We start from the raw sequence: 18,529 nt of genomic DNA, 5'->3' as shown, positions 1-18,529 counted from the left end.
CCCATGGCTTCTAGTGGGGCCTCTTGGTGCTGCTGGCTCCGGATTCGCGCATCTCCCCTGACACCTGCACTCGCACCATTCCACTGCCTGCTTGCACGTGCTTTCTCGGGTTGGCTCCCAGCTGCATATGCTGCCCAGCGATGCTGGAAACGGGCCTGTGAGTGGTGCACAAAGCATCAGCATTCCTGGTGGCCAAGGCAGTGGCGCTCCTAGTTGCACCCACCACCAAGCACCATCGAGGAAAAGACTTGCAAGTAGTATGAGCAGCTGTGACTGCAGATGGTAGGAGAGTTTGTGAATGGGCAAAGGAAGGATGCACATGTGGGGGCGGGGCATGTGGGTTGGAGAGCAAGAAGGGGAGCCTAGAAGCGGGCATGGGGGCCCCTGACTATTCTCTGCCCAGGGCTCCCCAAAACCGGGAACTGTCCCGGTATTGTATACTGTTGATGTTTTTACTTATATCTTTATATTGCATCTTGTTATTTTTGATGTTACCGACATTACCTAGAAAGCCTTTCCTGGTAGAAGGGCAAGTTATGATTGTAAAGTAATAAAACTGTAATAAAATACGTACACAATATATCTGTTTCGCATACATGGAGATGATAAATTATTGAAGGAAAAACATTGCCTCTGCTCTAAAACACTCTTAAAAGTTCTGATTTTAGCAAATGCTGCTGCCATCCGAATTACTATAATCAATTAAACACGCACCATTTCCTCAATTCAATCTAGGACAAAATGTTCATGGGTAATTTCTTGTTTCCTAGGAAACTGTGACCTGTTGATAACAAAGTCGGATGATGTTAGAGCAGGGTACCGATTTTATTGCCTCATTGCTTGATTTGCTGCTACATTTCCTTTGTTTTGTGGCTGTTGTAATAATAATAAACATTAATGATTAGCTTTGTCATCACTTGCAAATTTCATTTGCCGTTTTTCTCCTTGACAAAGCATATGTTGAATTTTTCGCATTACTTTAAAAGTTACTTCTTTTTAGGAAGGTGACAGCAGATTGTGGGGAACCAGAGGAATTGGATACCCCGCCCCCTCTCTTTTGCATAGGTTATTTCCTTGTTGATGGATTTCAGTGAACAGCCTAGATCTGGGGTCACTCCTTGCACGAGCAGCACTCAAGGCTTTTACTGGGAACTCCAAGTGTCAGTCGTCTTTGAGCCTTACCAAGTTCACTGCAGGCTGTAAAGTTTTAATGTTCCGGGCTCCATAGGACACACTGTGTTGCTGCCTTACATTGAGTCTGTCCATCTAGCTCAGTACGGTCTTCTCTGCTCCAGCTGGGAGCAGCTTTCCCATGTGATACCTTTCTTAGTACTTCTTCCAAATGTCCCTTAATTTCAGGAGCTCTGTGGCTGAAATTAGGACTTTCCTGCATGCAAGGCATGCGCTCTGACATTGGGCTGTACCATCTGCTTCACTGTAGAAGGCAGAAAAGCGCCTTTCAGTATACCTCTGGGAGGTAATGTTGCTGACCCCAGACTGGGACATCCCTGGAAATTTTAGAGGTGGAACCTGGGGAAAAACAGGCCTGAGGCAGGGGAGGGACCGCCACAGGGTCTGATGCCATGGAGTCCACCCTCCAAAGCAGACATTTTCTCCAGTTGTAATTCTGGAGATCAGCTGTAATTCTGGGAGGGCTCCAGGCCCTACCTGGTGGTTAGCCACCCTACTGGGAGGACATGGACTTGTTCATAGAATCCCGTCTTTCCTACACCGAAATATTTCAGCATATCAGATGCTTTAAAAATGTGTAATGCTGACAATAACAAATTGCAAAAAATAATGTTCTTTTTATGACTTCCCAAAAACATAGTTTCCTAAAAATCACATAACTGCAACATTTTTTTTCATGTTTAAATAATAATGAGGGGTGCTCCCAAAAGAGCAATCTTTGTAAGTTAAAACCAAGTTTTTGAAAGGTGTGTGGATGGTGGTTTACACTAAGAAATTACTCAAGCCACGGATGGCAAATGTCTCCAGCAAAATCCCTGTCGGTCATTGAGTGTTCCAGCACAGTTATAAGCCAATGTTTCTTTCCCTTCTGAATGCAAATGATGCAAGCTAAGAAACCTGCTGCTATGCTCCTAATGTTGACATTGTGTGATAACATTAAAAACTAAGCAACAAGCAACCTGCTGCTACTGAAGACAAGGGAACGAATGCTCAAGGGGTTTGCTTTTCTGGCTTCTTTGTTTTATCTGGCTTCTGTGCAGATTGTTTTTTATTCCCAGCATCTAACCCACAATAATTGTGGCCGATTGTTTTGGCTCAGTTATGGGGTTTGCTTATGAGAAACAGTTTGTTTTCTTGGTCTCTGCAGGTTATAAATCATCAATATGCAGGTCAGATAAATCAATATCCTGAGATATTGAAGGCACATTCACAAACTATTCCAATGGGAAAGAAAAATGAGAGGTACCTAAACGAGCCAGGGTGGCTCCATAAAGAGCTTTCTATAGATCTGAAAATTAAAAAGGCACATTTAAGAAATGGAAGGAGGACTGTATATCCAAGGATGAATATAAACAGCTTGCCAGTGCTGGTAGAGACAAGTGGTTAGAAAGGCTAAAGCTCAATATGAGCTTAGGCTAGTGAGAGATGCTAACAACAAAAAAGGGTTCTTTGGTTATATTTGGAGCAGGAAAAAGGATAAGGAAGTATTAGGCCCACTTCAGGGAAGAAAGTGAGGTTTTAGCAGGCGATAAAGAGAGGGCAGAGCCAGTTTGGTGTAGTGGTTAAGAGTGTGGGACTCTAATCTGGAGAGCCGGGTTTGATTCCCCCCTCCTCCACTTGAAGCCAGCTGGGTGACCTTGGGCGAGTCACGGCTCTCTGGAGCTCTCTCAGCCCCACCCACCTCACAGGGTGATTTTTGTTGTGGGGATAATAATAACATACTTTGTAAACTGCTCTGAGTGGGCATTAAGTTGTCCTGAAGGGCGGTATATAAATCAAATGTTGTTGTTGTTATTGTTATGATAGAACTGCTCAATTCCTACTTTGCCTCAGTCTTCACTTACAAGGGGAACTGTGTTCACCTTGGCAAAAAGGGGACCCATGAGGCAGCCTAGGACAGATGTTGTGTGGTATGTAAACATCTAGCTTCTTTAAATGAAATCAGATCCTCCGGGCCAGGTAAATTGCACCCAAGCGTACTAAAAGAACTCACAGATGTAATTTCTGAGCCTCTGTCCATTATTTTTGAGGATTCTTGGAGATCAGGCGAGGTGCCAGAAGATTGGAGGTGAGCAAATGTTGTCCCCATCTTCATGAACAGGAAAAAAGAATATCCAGTAACTACCGACCCGTCAGCTTGACATCTATACCTGGAAAAGTCTTAAAACTAATCATCAGTCAGTCCTTGAGCATTTAGAATGGATGGCTGTGATTACTAAGAGCCAGCACGGGTTCCTCAAGAGCAAGTCATGTCAGACTAACCTTTTCTGTTTTTGAGGAAGTTTATCTCCATTTCAGTAAGGCTTTTGATAAGGTTCCACATAATATCCTTGTTGACAAGTTGGTAACATGTGGCTTGGATCCTATTACTGTTTGGTGGATCTGTAGCTGGTTGACAGATTGTACCCAAAGAGTGCTTGTTAATGGTTCCTCATCTTCTTGGAGAGGAGTGACCAGTGGAGTTCCTCAGGGATCTGTCCTGGGACCTGTCTTGTTCAACATCTTTATAAACGACTTGGATGAAGGAATCGAAGAGATGCTAATTAAATTTGTAGACAATATAAATTGGGAGGGGTTGTAAACACAGTAGAAGACAGAATCAAGATTCAAGATGATCTTGGTAGGCTGGAAAACTGGGCTAAAGCTAACAAAATGAATTTTAGCAAAGATCAATGTAAAGTTCTGCATTTAGGTAGGAAAAATCAAAGGGTTACTTACAGGATGGGGGAGACCTGTCTTGGCAGTAGTACATGCAAAAAGGATCTAGGGGTCTTAGTAGATCACATGCTGGACACAAGTCAGCAATGTGATGCTGTAGCTAAAAAGGCAAATGTGATCTTAGGGTGTATCAACAGAAGTATAGTGTCCATATCACATGATGTGATGGTATCGCTTTACTCTGCTCTAGTTAGACCTCAATTGGAGTACTGTGTACAGTTTTGGGCACCACAATTTAAGAAGGATATAGACAAGCTGGAACGTGTCCAAGGAGATGAAGATGATGAGGTGTCTGGAGACCAAGTCTTATGAGGAAAGGTTGAAGGAGCTGGGCATGTTTAGCCTGGAGAGGAGGTGATATGATAGCCCTCTTCATTTGAAGGGCTATCACATAGAAGATGGAGCACGGTTGTTTTCTGTTACCCCAGCAGGTTGGACCAGACACAGTGGGTTAAAATCTTCAGTTAAATGTTAGGAAGAACTTCCCGACAATTAGAGTGGTCCTTCAGTGGAACAGGCTTCCTCGGGAGGTGGTGCGCTCTCCTTCCTTGGAGGTATTTCAGAAGAGGCTAGATGTCCATCTGACAGCTATGATGATTCTCTGACTTAACATGAATGTACACAGATCAAGAGAAGGAGGGCAGGCAGGGATTTGGGGTCAGGAAGGAATTTTCCTCCAGGCGAGATTGGCCAAGAATCCTGGAGGTTTTTTACTTTCCACTGGGCACTGAGGGAGGATAGCTATGAATTTCCTGCGTTGTGCAGGGGGCTGGACTAGAAGACACTTGGAGTCCCTTCCAACTCTATGTTTTGATGTAATTTCATCCAATTCTAGAAAGAAATAAAAGGGTACAATGAATTGAAATTTGCCCATTGAAACTAATGGGAAAAGATTCAAACCCAGATCTAAATATTGAATTAAAGTACTGTCTAAATCAGGCATGAAATGAAGTAAATTATTGGAACAAGCCAGCAGAATGAATCAAACTACCATCAAAGCAACAGAACCAAAACCAAAAGAACACACATTCCAATACTGGGCTTAGAGAGGTCGAGAGAGGCCAAGGTACGGGTTCAGGTTACGGGTTAGGCGAGGTTGCAAAAGGAAAAGGGACTCCGATTTTTGGAAGGCTGACAAATATTTCATCTCTCCTTGTTTGTTTGTTTGATACAGTATTTAATCCCACTTTTCAGCGTGCCAGGTGCCCCCAAATAGCTAACAGCCATACAGTGCAACAAAGATTCACAAAACATTCACAACATTGAAAAAAAACAACACTAAAATCAATAACAATAATAAGCAACAATAGTACAAACCTTATAGAAGCCATGTTTTTCCCTCTCAAAAGCTTGGTGGAACTCACCTTCTGAGGGCATCTCTGATGGGCAAGAAAAGGCCTTGTTCCAGGCAGCGCCCCTCCTGATTTCAGGAGATAACGAGACTAGAGGCCATGAAGCAGTTCAGATGAAAGGAGGAGGCCTGGGCTGTTAAGGACTTGTAAGAACCCACCTTGACCTGAGCCTTGAGTAGCAGAACTCGTCTAGTACTGGTGACATTTGCTGTTATCAGTAGACACCGATAACGAGGTGACCAGTTCTGGACCAGCTGAAGTAGCCACAGTGTTTTTAGAGGCAGCTTGCCAGTGCTGAAGAGGATGCTAACAAGCGTAATGTCACATGAAGGCCAAATTGCCTGCCAAAAGAATTAAACCAGTTTCTTTCCTGAGTTTAAAGAGTAGTAACTAAAAGGTACAGAATCTGATGTGCCCTTTTTACCTCTGGATTCTGTTAGCATAAATCTGTCTCTTGGGGGGTGTAAGGACCACTTCCTCCAGTGGAAGGAGCCATCCTTGGGTACAAGACTCATCTTGTATCAAGGGGAGGCTCTTTCTGCCAGAGGAAAGAACTTCTTTTAGTGGATCCAATCCAGGCCTTTTTTTCAGCGGGAACATGGAGGAACAGAGTTCTGGCACCTGTTGAAAATGGTCACATGGCTGGTGGCCCCGCCCCTGATCTCCAGACAGAGGGGAGTTGAGATCGCCCTCCGCACCGCTCGGCGGTGCGGAGGGCAATCACAACTCCCCTCTGTCTGGAGATCAGGGGGCAGGGCCACCAGCCATGTGACCATTTTCTCCGAGGGCAACCCACTGAGTTCCACCACCTCTTTCCCCAGAAAAAAAGCCCTGATCCAATCTATTATATTTCTATTTCAGTGTCTAAATTTGAATTTCGAGCCACAGACTTGTCCAGCATACAGGCACAATGGTCGGCGTGAAAGATGGGCTGCCATCCCCCGCCCTGTGTGCACTCTGTGGCAAATCCAGGTTTGCCTTTAGGAGACATGTGAGACGGCCCTTTAAGTCAGCCGAGGACTTGGTTCCCGCCTGGCCTTGGGTGTTTACTGAAATCAGCTGGTGGGCATTTCTAAATTAGCCGAAAGGTAGCCAAACACTGCAGCTCCTTACTGTTTACAAAAGCTTATTGACCACATGGTGTTGCAGCGATACCGTCTGTGAGACAGTCGTCTAAACCAGAGGAGCAAATTGTGTGGCAGCTTCAGTATTTAGCTATCAAACAGAGTTGGCCAGAAAGCCTAGGCCAGTGATGCTGTGCTCCGTCAGTGATCCACAGCTGGCGCCTCCTCTCCATTTTCTCTACTTTTTGAAAGGCCAGTTTATTAAATTGACTTGAGGTACGTTCCGAGGTGTTCAACAAGAAGCCAGTGAGGCACGTAAATCTGGTAACAGAGATTACACACAAGGAAACGGTCCAAGAACGATAAGCAGGTATTTTAGTAATACATCGATGAGAGCAGAGGGGAGAGTCCCAAGCTGAGTGTTAGACATATATAAGTAATCCTCCTGGCTGTAATTTAAGGATTAGTGCAGAAGATAGTCTTACTACATCCATCTAACCAAACTCTAAAATAACTTGAGCAGTTTACAGACTAAGAGAAATCTCTGTTGAGCTCCAGAATATAACATGGTGAGCCGGAGCGGAGCCATGGAAGTTTGCTAGGTGAACTGGGGCTAGTTGCACACTCTAGGCCTTGTCTACCTCGCAGGGTTGTTGTGAGAATTAACATGGAGAATGTTGTAAGCTACTTTGGGTCACCATGGGGGAGAAAAGTAGACTATAAGTGAAGTAAAAAAAAAAAAGTAAATGAGAAATTTTGGACTTGCCCCTATTTATAAAACAAATCATTCTCAGTTCTGCAAGTTTACAGACTAACAATGCAATCCTAAACAGAGTTACTCCGGTTGGGCTTAGACTGGAGTAACTCTGCTTAGAATTGTACTGTAAATCTTCCAGTCTCTATCAGTGGAGATAAAAGTTAATGCCTTTATGTCTTCTCTTAGTTGTAGAAGTCTTATAGAAGAGTTATATAAAACTCAGGAGATGAAAACCTCTATAGAAATATTGGTTCATCTACTGAATTCTTGAAAACCTGTCTTTTCTAGAACATCCCGCTCAGCTAAGAGTTTAGATTTTCATATAACAATTGGTTTGATAATGAATGTAGGCATTTGAAAAAGCTTATTCAGTATCCACATTGGCAGTTTAGAGAGTGTTAATTCCTGTGCAGGCCCTTGGTGCATCCCACCATTTAAAGCATGATTAAAGGACTCTGATTTGTATTTTTAAAAGTAAGGCAGTGTTAGAAGAGTGGAACTTGTTGAAAACAAATCATTAGCAGATAGTGGAGGAAATTAGCCCGTCACTTCATGTCTCTGTGTTTCATCTCAGCCATTAAATCACTACATAGCCTTCGATCAGCCACTATCTCTTTGCTTCAGCGATAATGCTGAGATACCACTTGTTATAAAGATTACCAAACTGACAGCCAGTTTGGTGTAGTGGTTAAGAGTAGAGGTGGGCACGATCCAAAAAACCCCCCTGATCAAGCTGATTGTGGATCGGCGCCAGCGACGATCCCGAATTAACGATCCACACTGATCATCTCCCGTTCCCGATCCGTGGATCGTGGAGGCAAAAGTGGAGGGGCGCCCCGCTGTTCCCAGCGATACAGGAACGGTGGCTGATGCCGGTGGCATCTGTGTTTGTGTTTGGCTGTCTGTGTTTGGCCGTCAGAGCTGCCTATCAGGGTTTGCAGGGATGAGATTGGAGTGCCCATGGCTACAGAACACCCCCTTCCCCCACCCTCCCTTGGGTGTCTTCTCCCAGCTGGTGACTGCTTTGCTGCTCCGTGGTTGGAAGGAAGCCCTGCTGATCAAGGCAAGCTGGGCTTCCATTCGCGTTTCCAGGGTGACAGAAGGAGGGCAAACACAGCTCAGGCATTCCCCTGGCTCCATTGCCAGGGCAATAGATTGCCGGCGCCTGAGTGTCTGGCTTCCGGATCCAATCACGATCGCCCCGATCAAGCCCCGATCCAGTCCCCCTCCCAACCGCTGGATGGTTGGCCGTGCCCGAGCACGATTGCTGGGTCCCGATCGCGCGATTGCCATCATCGTGGGTTTTTTCTGATCATAATGCGGATTGTGCCCATCTCTAGTTAAGAGTGTGAGACTCTAATCTGGAGAACCAGGTTTGATTCCCCCCTCCTCCACTTGAAGCCAGCTGAGTGACCTTGGCTGAGTCACAGCTTCTAGGAGCTCTCTCAGCTGCACCCACCTCACAGGGTGATTATTGTTGTGGGCAGGGCTTTTTTTCAGCTGGAATGCAGTGGAATGGAGTTCCGGAACCTCTTGAAAATGATCACATGGTCAGTGGCCCCGCCCCCTGATCTCCAGACAGAGGGGAGTTGAGATTGCCCTCCACGCCACTGAACAGCGCGGAGGGCAATCTCAACTCCCCTCTGCCTGGAGATCAGGGGGCGGGGCCACTGACCATGTGATCATTTTCTCCAAGGGCAACCCACTGAGTTCCACCACCTCTTTTCCCAGAAAAAAAGCCCTGGTTGTGGGCATAATAATAACATACTTTGTAAACTGCTCTGAGTGGGTGTTAAGTCATCCTGAAGGACAGTATATAAATCGAATATTGTTGTTATTAATAATAATATTGATATTGATGCTAATATTAATATTGACATTAATATTAATATTATAGAGACCAGTAACGTTCTTTGTGTCCGGGGTCTGAGCCCCAGCCCCCAGACTTGACAAGAGGGAACAGCAGGGGACAAAAGGGTGGCAGCAACTCCACCCCCCAAGCTGGCAACCAGGGCCAGAACCTACCTACTCCAGGGGGAAGGGGTAAAAAGCCAGAACCTCAGAGGGGTGGAGGGGGCAAGGAGAGGCCAGCCAGTCCCACCTTCCAGGGGGAAGAAAGGGGGCTAAGCAGGCCAGAGGGAAAAGGGCCACAGCAGGGGGAAGGTGGGTCCAGCAGCAGCAGCAGCCCAACCAGAGCCTTTACCTGGCAGGGAGAGGAAGCAGCCGCTACAGCCCAGAGCCACACCCCGGCTAGAAGACAGTAGCCTGGCTCAGGAGTTGCTAGAAGCCAAGCCTCTCCAGGGGGGGCTGCCACAGGCATTCTGGGGGAGGAGATGGGTAGCCCCACCCAGCATTGCTGAGCAGGCAGCGTAGAAGCTGGCTAAGGCAGCACCTCGTGAGCAAGGCCAGGCAAGCCCAATAGCACAGAGGCTGGCTGGGGCAGCTCCTCGTGAGCAAGGCCAGGCGAGCTCAATAGCACAGAGGCTGGCTGGGGCAGCTCCTCGTGAGCAAGGCCAGGCAAGCCCAATAGCACGGAGGCTGGCTGGGGCAGCTCCTCATGAGCAAGGCCAGGCAAGCCCAATAGCACGGAGGCTGGCTGGGGCAGCTCCTCGTGAGCAAGGCCAGGCAAGCCCAATAGCACAGAGGCTGGCTGGGGCAGCTCCTCATGAGCAAGGCCAGGCGAGCTCAATAGCACAGAGGCTGGCTGGGGCAGCTCCTCATGAGCAAGGCCAGGCAAGCCCAATAGCACGGAGGCTGGCTGGGGCAGCTCCTCATGAGCAAGGCCAAGGAGCCCTCAGCTGGGGATGGCTCGTACTCAACCCCACCCTACCAGCAAGGCAAAGGAGCCCAGGAGGGATTAGTGGTTGGAGGGAAACGCCTGGAGGAATGCACAGCCGGGCCCGGTCAGGAGAAGGAACAAGCCTGGAAGGAGGGCAGGGCGGAGAGAGGAAACCCTATAAAGGGTGGCTGGGAAGAGCCCTGAGGTGGTGGGTTTGAGTAGGAGTGATAGAGCAGAGTTGGAGTGGAGAGAAGCCAAGGAAAAGGCAAGAAGGAGAGTGGAGGCTTGAAGGAGAGACCTGGGAGGAAGAGATGGTGGAAGATGCAGGGGGCAAGCAGGCCAGGTTGAGCAGGCCAGCGAGTGGACTGAGAGGGGGCCTGGGTGAGGTATACCGCCCCTCCTTCCACAGAGCAGGGTCCTGCAGAGTCCCTGGCCCCCCTGTGACGTCAGGAGCAGACCGCCCAGTGCCATGCCCAGCGGCAGCCGCGGCAAGCCCTGACACTTTGAACAATTAAATAGTACTACTACAGTGTATACCTGAAATGTAGTATAGTGTTACGTCTGTTCCTGGAACGGAGACATTTCTGTCCCCGACAGGTTTTGCAGACCCTTCAGTGGAAGCAGGAAACTTAACCAGTCATTAAGCATCCCTCTGCCCTAAAAGTTTCAGCAGAGAGCCTGCCTGAGACCCGGGAGAGCCACTGCCAGGCTGAGTGGACGCTGCAGACCTTGATGGTCTAATTCAGCAGAAGACGCCTTTATGAGTGCATCTCTGAATCTATCTGTCAGTATTTCGCAGCGTTTTCATCCAATAGAGATCTTCTTAGTTCCCCTTAAGCCTGTTTGGCACCAGCTTTCCTTCATTAAAATATATCCCTTCCACATGGAAAACGGGTACATCGAGTGGAAGGCTAGGGTGGAGCCCTGCTCCCGGATCTCTGGTTGAAGACAAGGTGCTCAGGGAGGAGCCCTCCACCAGGTGAGGCATACACCGGTTTGCCACGTCTGTGAGAGCCAAGCCATGAGACTGGGCAGTTTTAAAGATGCAGCACTCCTGCTGATGTGTGGCCATTATCGTGGTGGTAACAGCTGACACAAGGGATCAGCCTGTTAGCCTAAATTTCCTGCTGTGGACAGAGCAAGAGAGTTTTTTTACATTTCTCCAAGTTCTTCTTTTGCTGCTTTTACACACTAACGACTAGGAAATATTCCCCATTTCCTTTGATTTACGAAGTTCCCCGAGAACATCTCCTTGTCCTTTCCAGGCCCCGGCTCTCCTTGTTTTAAGGACCGCCTGGGCCTGATTGCCAGTGAATCCGTTTACATATTGTGCTATTTCGCATGCTGTGAATCTGGGCACATGGCCTTGCCCGGCCTTTCCTGCCCTCCCCTATTTATGCCTGCATACAGCTGCTGCTTCACAAGGGACTGACTTCACGGAGACGGTAATAAAAGCAGAAGTCCAACCATATGGTGGAGTAAATATTTGTGGATGAATAGAAAAGTCGTATTTTAGTAATAGGTGCTTTTAGTATTGCACTTGGCAAATGGGGTAGTACCCCACCCCAATTTTGAAAATGGAACATTCAAGCTACACCAGACAGTAGAGATGGTTTAGAATAGAGATGGGCACGATCCCAAAAAAATTGCTGATCCAGCTGATTGTGGATCGGCGCCGGTGACGATCCCAACTAAACGATCCAAACCGATCATCTCCCGTTCCCGATCCGTGGATCGTGGATCATGGAGGCCAAAGCAGAGCACACTGCTATTCCCAGCTATGTGGGAAGGTGGGTGTTGGCGGCGGCCACCGGGCCCGGTGGGCACGGGGAGACGGCGACGAGCTGTCTCCCCTCAGGGGGCAGGGATTCTGGCTGCTCGCCAGCGGCACCCCCCATGTGCCCGCCCGCCAGGCCAAAAAGGAGCGCGCTGGCGAGAAAAGAACAGTGGGTGATGCCAGCGGCATCTGTGTTTGTGTTTGGCCGTCTGTGTTTGGCCGTCAGAGCTGCCTGTCAGGGTTTGCAGGGATGAGATTGGAGTGCCCATGGCTACAGAACACCCCCTTCCCCCTCCCTCCCCTGGGTGTCTTCTCCCAACTGGTGACTGCTTTGCTGCTCCGTGGTTGGAAGGAAGCCCTGCTGATCAAGGCAAGCTGGGCTTCCATTCAGGTTTCCAGGGCGTCAGAAGGAGGGGAAGCAGAGCTCAGGCATTCCCCTGGCTCCGTTGCCCCAGGAATAGATTACTGGCGCCTGAGTGTCTGGCTTCCCGATCCGAGCTGGATCGTTGGCCTTGGCCGATCACGATCTGCTGAGTCACAATCGCGCTATTGCCATTATCATGGGGTTTTCTGGATTGTAATGCGGATCGTGCCCATCTCTAGTTTAGAACCAGTTCAGACTTTGTACATTGCATCTACAGTAAAAGATTTATTATTAGTTGTATTGTTAGCCTTAGTATTATTAGAGCACCATCAATTTACGCACCCACCAACACAGTTTCTCCGCAGGCTGGAATAAGACTATGCCTGCATGACAGGTTTCTTTGTGAGGATAGATTAGAAAGATTGCCAAGTGGGGGTTTTTTTGTTTTGTTTTACAATTAAAAATGAGTGGGCACAAGGTGCCAATTTCTATCTGGTAAGGTAAGCTGCAACAGCCTGTAAATTCGTAGTTAATGAGAAGTGGGCTATGTATTTTTGCCTTAAATGTGTATTGTAGAGTCACAATCTATCTAATCTGATTTAGATGTTTCTGTACAGTAGTGAAGCAGTGGAACCAACTTGAAGCTGATCTGAAGAGGGGAGTAATGGTTGAACATTTTACGGAGAAAACAGTAACCAGAAGATAAGAGGCTGTTAGGGAATAGAACAGAATTCCTAGGCTCAGCCACCCTGACACACTGATCCATGCTGTTTGTAACCTTATGGTTGGACTACTGTAATGTTCTCTATGTTGGGCTGCCCTTGAAGACAACTCGGAAACTGCAGCTGGATTAGAGTGTGACAGCCTGATTGCTGTTGGGGGCTGGCTGTCAGAAACCGACCTTGCCAATTTTGAAACAGCTTCAATGGCAGCTGGTTTATTTCTGAGTCCATTTCAAGGTGCTGGAATTTAAAGCCTTTCACAGGATGGCACCCACATACCTAAAGGACTGGCTCTCCCTGTATCTCCCCATGTGCCGGATTGCCACCTTCTGGTTATACCCTCATTAAGGATGGTCCACATGGCATTGACAAGGGCCCGTCGTTTTCCTGTTGTTGTTCCCCATTGATAGAGTGGGTTCCCCAAGGAGGGGAGGGGAGGAGAGCACCATCCTCAGAAATTTTTAAGAGGCACTGTAAATTTTAGTTTACAGAGATTTTAGTGGAGGAGGGTAGATTTGCAAGCATTTTATGAGGTAGGGAGGATTGGGGATTTTGTTATTTTGTATATATGATAAACTGACCTGAGCCATAGGGAAAGATGGGATAAAAATGTTTAATTAATCAATGAAGGGACAGCATCTGTAGACTATAGTACTGGATACAGCCTGTTGATGGAGACGTGTTCCTGCTGCGTAGTTTCTCCATTGCTTATGTCATGTCAAATTATTTGTGTTTCGTTTCAGTGGTGTTTCACCTCTGTATTTCTGTATTTGTATTTGCTTCTTTTCAAATTTCTGCAATGTATACCCTATTGTTCTGTTTATGGAGTATCCCAGCTGTTGATCTTATTGACCTGCACTGTGTAATCCACCTTGAGTTTCAGTGAGAAAGGTGGCCAATGAATAACATAAATAATATAAAAATGTTACTTCACTTGATGAGAACCTTAAAAGAGCAGAGGAGTTGAGTTTGGGTACCCTGCTTAGTGAACTCAGTATGTGATTGCCATTTTCAATAGAAGTTGCTAGGGTGTGTGTGCGCGTGCGAGTGCACGAGTGTGTGAAACTGAGACTGTTGGTGAGGTAGGTACAAATAGGCCACTTCTATTCTACTGATGAAGATTAGGTGAGGAACCTAATTACCGGTGTGAAGGTAAAGAACAGCTTCATATTGATCTGTTTGTCCTGTCACAATAAGGTATTTAGTGGAACTAATTGCTGTGGTTTAGGACATGCAGCATTGCAATGCACGGTGCAGAGGGGTGAGTCCATTTCCACATTAGCTCTTGAAGGGATCAGTGAGCAGCGCTGGTAAGTGGGAATTGTACCAATCTGTTGAGGCGGACTGATAGGCGTTCCTTCAAATGAGCTTCCCATTTTGAATAATTATACAAAAGTGCTACAGCTAAAAATTCACGGTCCATCTCTGCTGCGTTAGGCTCTCATCTACAAAAGCTCACGCTGCGTTGAACTAATATTTAAGGACTCTGTCTTTTTACAGAGTGTACCTGGCCGTGGTCTCCCATTTCTGTAACTTTTCAGGCTAGAGACTGGCATAACATTTAAAGGGAAACTTCAGCGGGTCTCCTCCAGCAGTGTGGCTTCCTCCAGCTTTCCAGGTTGCATTGCAGACAGAGCCCCGGTTTCTGTACATTTCAGGCGCGCTTTTCTTTGCCTGCAGCAGAGGCTGTCCGCAGCAGAGCGCCTTCCCTCCGGAGCTGGGCACTTCTGCCCATGTAAGACCAACGTTGCTCACGGAGTCCCAAATGCCTTCTGTGAGGGGAACGTGGTTGGCAGGGAAGCAGCTCCGCAGTGACTGAAGGAAAGCAAATGCAGAAATGTAAGATCCAGGCCATACTTCCTATCCAGCAGATTTCTGAGCCGGCCCACAGTCTTGATGCCGCCCCCCATGCATCGGGGGTGGGGTGTGTGTGTCACCCATCTTTTTAAAAGCAGCAGGCATACATTTATCTGTTTATGTGGTCATCCTTCAATTGAGTTTGGACTGGGGGAGCTGCCCTATAATTATTGCTCACCATCAGCTTTTGCTACAGAATGGGCAGTCAGTTTTTTTAACCTTGTCCCTGTGCAGATTTTTTTTTTAAAAAAATTATTTTTGAATGCCTCATACACAATAGAAATAAACATATGACAGCAATAGTGAGAAATCTACACACAAGTATCCATAAAAGGTTTCCAGATATCTAGAAATAAACTTCCACAGTCATCATCCATATGCCGTATGTTCAAATATAGATAAAGTTGTAAGGTCCTCCGTCCATTGAATTATGGGCAGTGGGCATTGGCTCTCCAGTGTTTTAATAGAAGTCTTTTAGCTGCAGTGAAGGCAATGAAAGGTCCGTTTTCACTGACTATCAGTGACATTCCAGGATAACTGGACACGCCCTCAGCATCTGCTTAAGAGACGCATCCTGTAATCTTCAGCACCATCAGTGAGGCGTTGTGCTCAGTCCTTTGCTTAAAAGGCACAGTGGAGTCCAGTGTAACATTTAAGGCCTTACTTCAGAACTCTGGCAAAATTGGGCATTCTAACCGCCTAGTCCATTCGCTCCTAAGCTTCTGCATGTCATATTTATCAGCCAATATCAAATATTTATAAACAGATATTGGAGGTTTCAGTTTTAGCATAGACAAGCCCTACTTGCTTGTCAACAAAGGTAAATATTGCCATTCAGCAGAAACTGACAAATCACGTCTAGACCCCAGGGGAAAATATGCTTGTGCTGTACGCAGCGTGGGCACTGTCAGATATTCGCCATTGTTAAAACTGAGTTTCTGCGTAAGAAGTCTGTTGTGACAGGGGAGTTCCAGTGCAGGATTTCTTCAGAGACAGGCAGCCCTTTAATGCAGTGGGGTTCACTTGTTCTTTCATCTGGTGTTTTTCAGGATCCATTTTCACTTCTCTTCAATTACTGCAAGTGGCATGTTAGCAAAAGAAGCAGAAATGAGTCCATTCACATGAGGGCCAGCACCAGCTAACAGCTTAGCTCAATTTCAAATATAGGCCAACATCCACTAATCTTGAGCAGTACTATACTTGTTACAAGCAGTGAATTTTCGCCCCCGGGGTCATTTCGTAGAAAAAGAGTTGCAGGGTCTCATTAGCATAACTCATTAGAATATGCCACACCCCTTGATTGGGCTGACATGGCCAGGATTGGCTGCTGCCAGACGGGGGACTGTTCCCCCACCAGGCAGTGGCCTGATCAGGGCCCCAAATGGACATTTTGGGCATGTTTTGGCCTGGATCGGGCCCAAAACAGCCGAGATTGGGTCAGTGCTGAGCAGGGGAGGGGTTCCCAGCCAGGCACCAACCCAGTCTTGGCGTGTTTGGTCCTGATCTCAGCTGAAACGGGCCCCAAATGGCCAAAAATTGCAATTTGGGCCCCATTTGGGCCTGGATCAGGGCCAAAACAGCCAGGACCAGGGCAGTGCCAGGCAGAGGAGGGTTCCCCCATGTGGCACTGACTTGATCCGGGCCGTTCCGGCCCGGATCCCAGCAGGAATGGGGCCAAAATGGATGAAAATGGCAATTTTGGGCCCGTTTTGGCCCGGATCAGGGCTAAAATGGCTGGGACTCAATCAATGCCAGGAGGGGGAGGCTTCCCCCACCCGGCACTGACCCAATCCCAGCCATTTCGGCCCCAATCCCACCAGAAAATGGCCCAAAGTGGCCATTTTTGGCCTTTTAGGCCCAGATCAGGGCCAATTTGGCCTGGATCGGGTCGGATCCTGGTGGGGGAACCCTTCCCTGCCTGGCACTGAACCAATCCGGGCTGTTTTGGCCCTAAGTCAGGCCAAAAATGGCCCTTTGGGGCCAGGATTGGGGCCGAAACCTGGCACTGACCTGATCCAGGCCATTTCAGCCCCAATCCAGGACCCTTCAGTCCCAAAACAGGCCCCAAATACCGAAAAAACGGCCATTTTGAGCCCATTTCACCCCGGATTAGGGCCGAAATGGCCAGGACTGGGTTGGTGTCGAGCAGGGGAGGGTTCCCCCACTCAGCACTGACACAATCCAGGCCATTTCCGCCCTGGTCTGGGCCATGTCAGCCCTTATCCAGGCTGAAACAGGCCCAAAATGGCCATTTTGGGCCCTTTTTGGCCCAGATTGGGGCCGAAACGGCCAGGACTGGGTTGGTGCTGAGTGGGGCAGGCTTCCCCCACCTGGCACTGACCTGATTTGGGCTGTTTCATCCCTGATCCGGGCTGTGTCGGCCCTTATCCAGGCCAAAACAGGCCCAAAGTTGCCAAAAATGACTTGATCCGGGCACTGACTGAAACAGCAAGGACCAGGTTGGTGTAGGGTGGGGGAGGGTTCCCCCACCCGGCCCTGATCCAGACCTTGTCGGCCCTTATCCAGGTCGAAATGGGCCGAAAATGGCCATTTTGGGCTCATTTTGGCCCGAATAGGGGACAAAATGGCCAGGATCGGGTCAGTGCCGCCCCCCCCCCTGGCACCGACCCGATCCAAGTCGTTTTGGCACGGATTCAGGCCATTTTGGCCCCAATCAAGGCCTAAACGGCCCTAAAGTTAGGTGGGCGGGGCCACCTGATTTGGGGGAACTGCCAGAACACTGTTCCGGTGCATTCCCCCTCGAAATGAGCCCTGCATATAACCATTCAGAGAACAGAGTCCCTGCAAACTTACCCAATAAGTCCCCTAATAGCAACACATTTAACGTTGCTTTAGAAAATACAATTTGATATTTAGGGACTGCTAAGAGCTCACAATAAGCAGCTAGAGTATTTGGAACCAGAAGATCTAAATGGTCCAAAAAGCACGCCCTGCTGGCTCCACAACAAGTACTCCCTTTATTATGACATATCCCACTGGATTTAATCAAGTTACTTGCTGAGGTGTATTCCATTTGTTTAAAAGGCTCAAAAGAAAAACCCAATTTCTGTAACTTATCATCAACCAATTTTGCCAATGTGCTTTGGAAACCATCATTAGCAAGTTATACAAATAACACGCTTCTGGGGAATTATAAGTTTTCCAATCTAAAAAAAAGATTGCCTTAGCCTCCAAAGACGGTTCAGCAAATTTCAGTCAAATTGCAGGGCCGGAAATACACACTGGTAACTTTGACATTAGACATAGAAAAGAGACCAGAGAGTCATAGTTTCCCTTAACCTTAGCTATGGCTAAGGATATGCCATATAATAATAATAGAACAACCTTGGCCTGAGAAGCCCAAATGGCAGCCAGTGCAAACCTCCCAAGGTTTGAAAGAATTATAAACGAGCTGAAGAATGCACTGAGGCTAATTTCTTGGCAGCGTTGATATGAGTTGTCCAAGACAGGTTATAAGAAAAAAGGATACCCAAATAGCAGAATTTGTTCACCTGTTCAGTTGGGTGGCCATGCATAGACCAAGGTAGATGACTTGTAGAGACCACCAAAATTTTAGTCTTTTGATAGTTTACGTCTAAAGATCACTCTACACTTCTTTTACGAGTTCTTCAGGGAGCCAGCCCATGCTCCACGCAGACTCACACCACTTTGGGGATTGGCTTCTATAAAAACGAGCATGCAAATGGGGTCATAAAGCTGCCGCCAGGGGAGGGAAAACTCCTGCCTTTCCCCCAGGCTCCCCCCCCCCATGCAAAAACAGTGTACAGAGGAGACATTTCCTCATTTCTGCTGCTCCACGTGGAGGTATTGTGTGCACATGCAGCAGAATTGGGGAAACTCGCCTGCATTGTTTTTACACAAGGGAAAAAAGCTTGGGAGAGAGGCGGGAGCGCTTCTTCCCCCAGTGGCAGCTTTCCAAGCTCATCT

General features: G+C 47.6%; 1 protein-coding gene across 2 annotated transcripts in view; it reads left to right on the top strand.

Moving 5' to 3' along the window:
• The window catches only part of CAMK1D (calcium/calmodulin dependent protein kinase ID), a 308,248-nt gene that overhangs the window by 172,535 nt on the left and 117,184 nt on the right, over positions 1-18,529 (top strand). The gene's annotated exons all lie outside the window — the stretch shown is intronic.

Source organism: Eublepharis macularius, chromosome 9 (assembly GCF_028583425.1).
Source record: "Eublepharis macularius isolate TG4126 chromosome 9, MPM_Emac_v1.0, whole genome shotgun sequence".
NCBI lineage: Eukaryota > Metazoa > Chordata > Lepidosauria > Squamata > Eublepharidae > Eublepharis > Eublepharis macularius.
The sequence above is the reverse complement of the archived record's forward strand: the minus strand, read 5'-3'. Positions and strand labels throughout refer to the sequence as shown.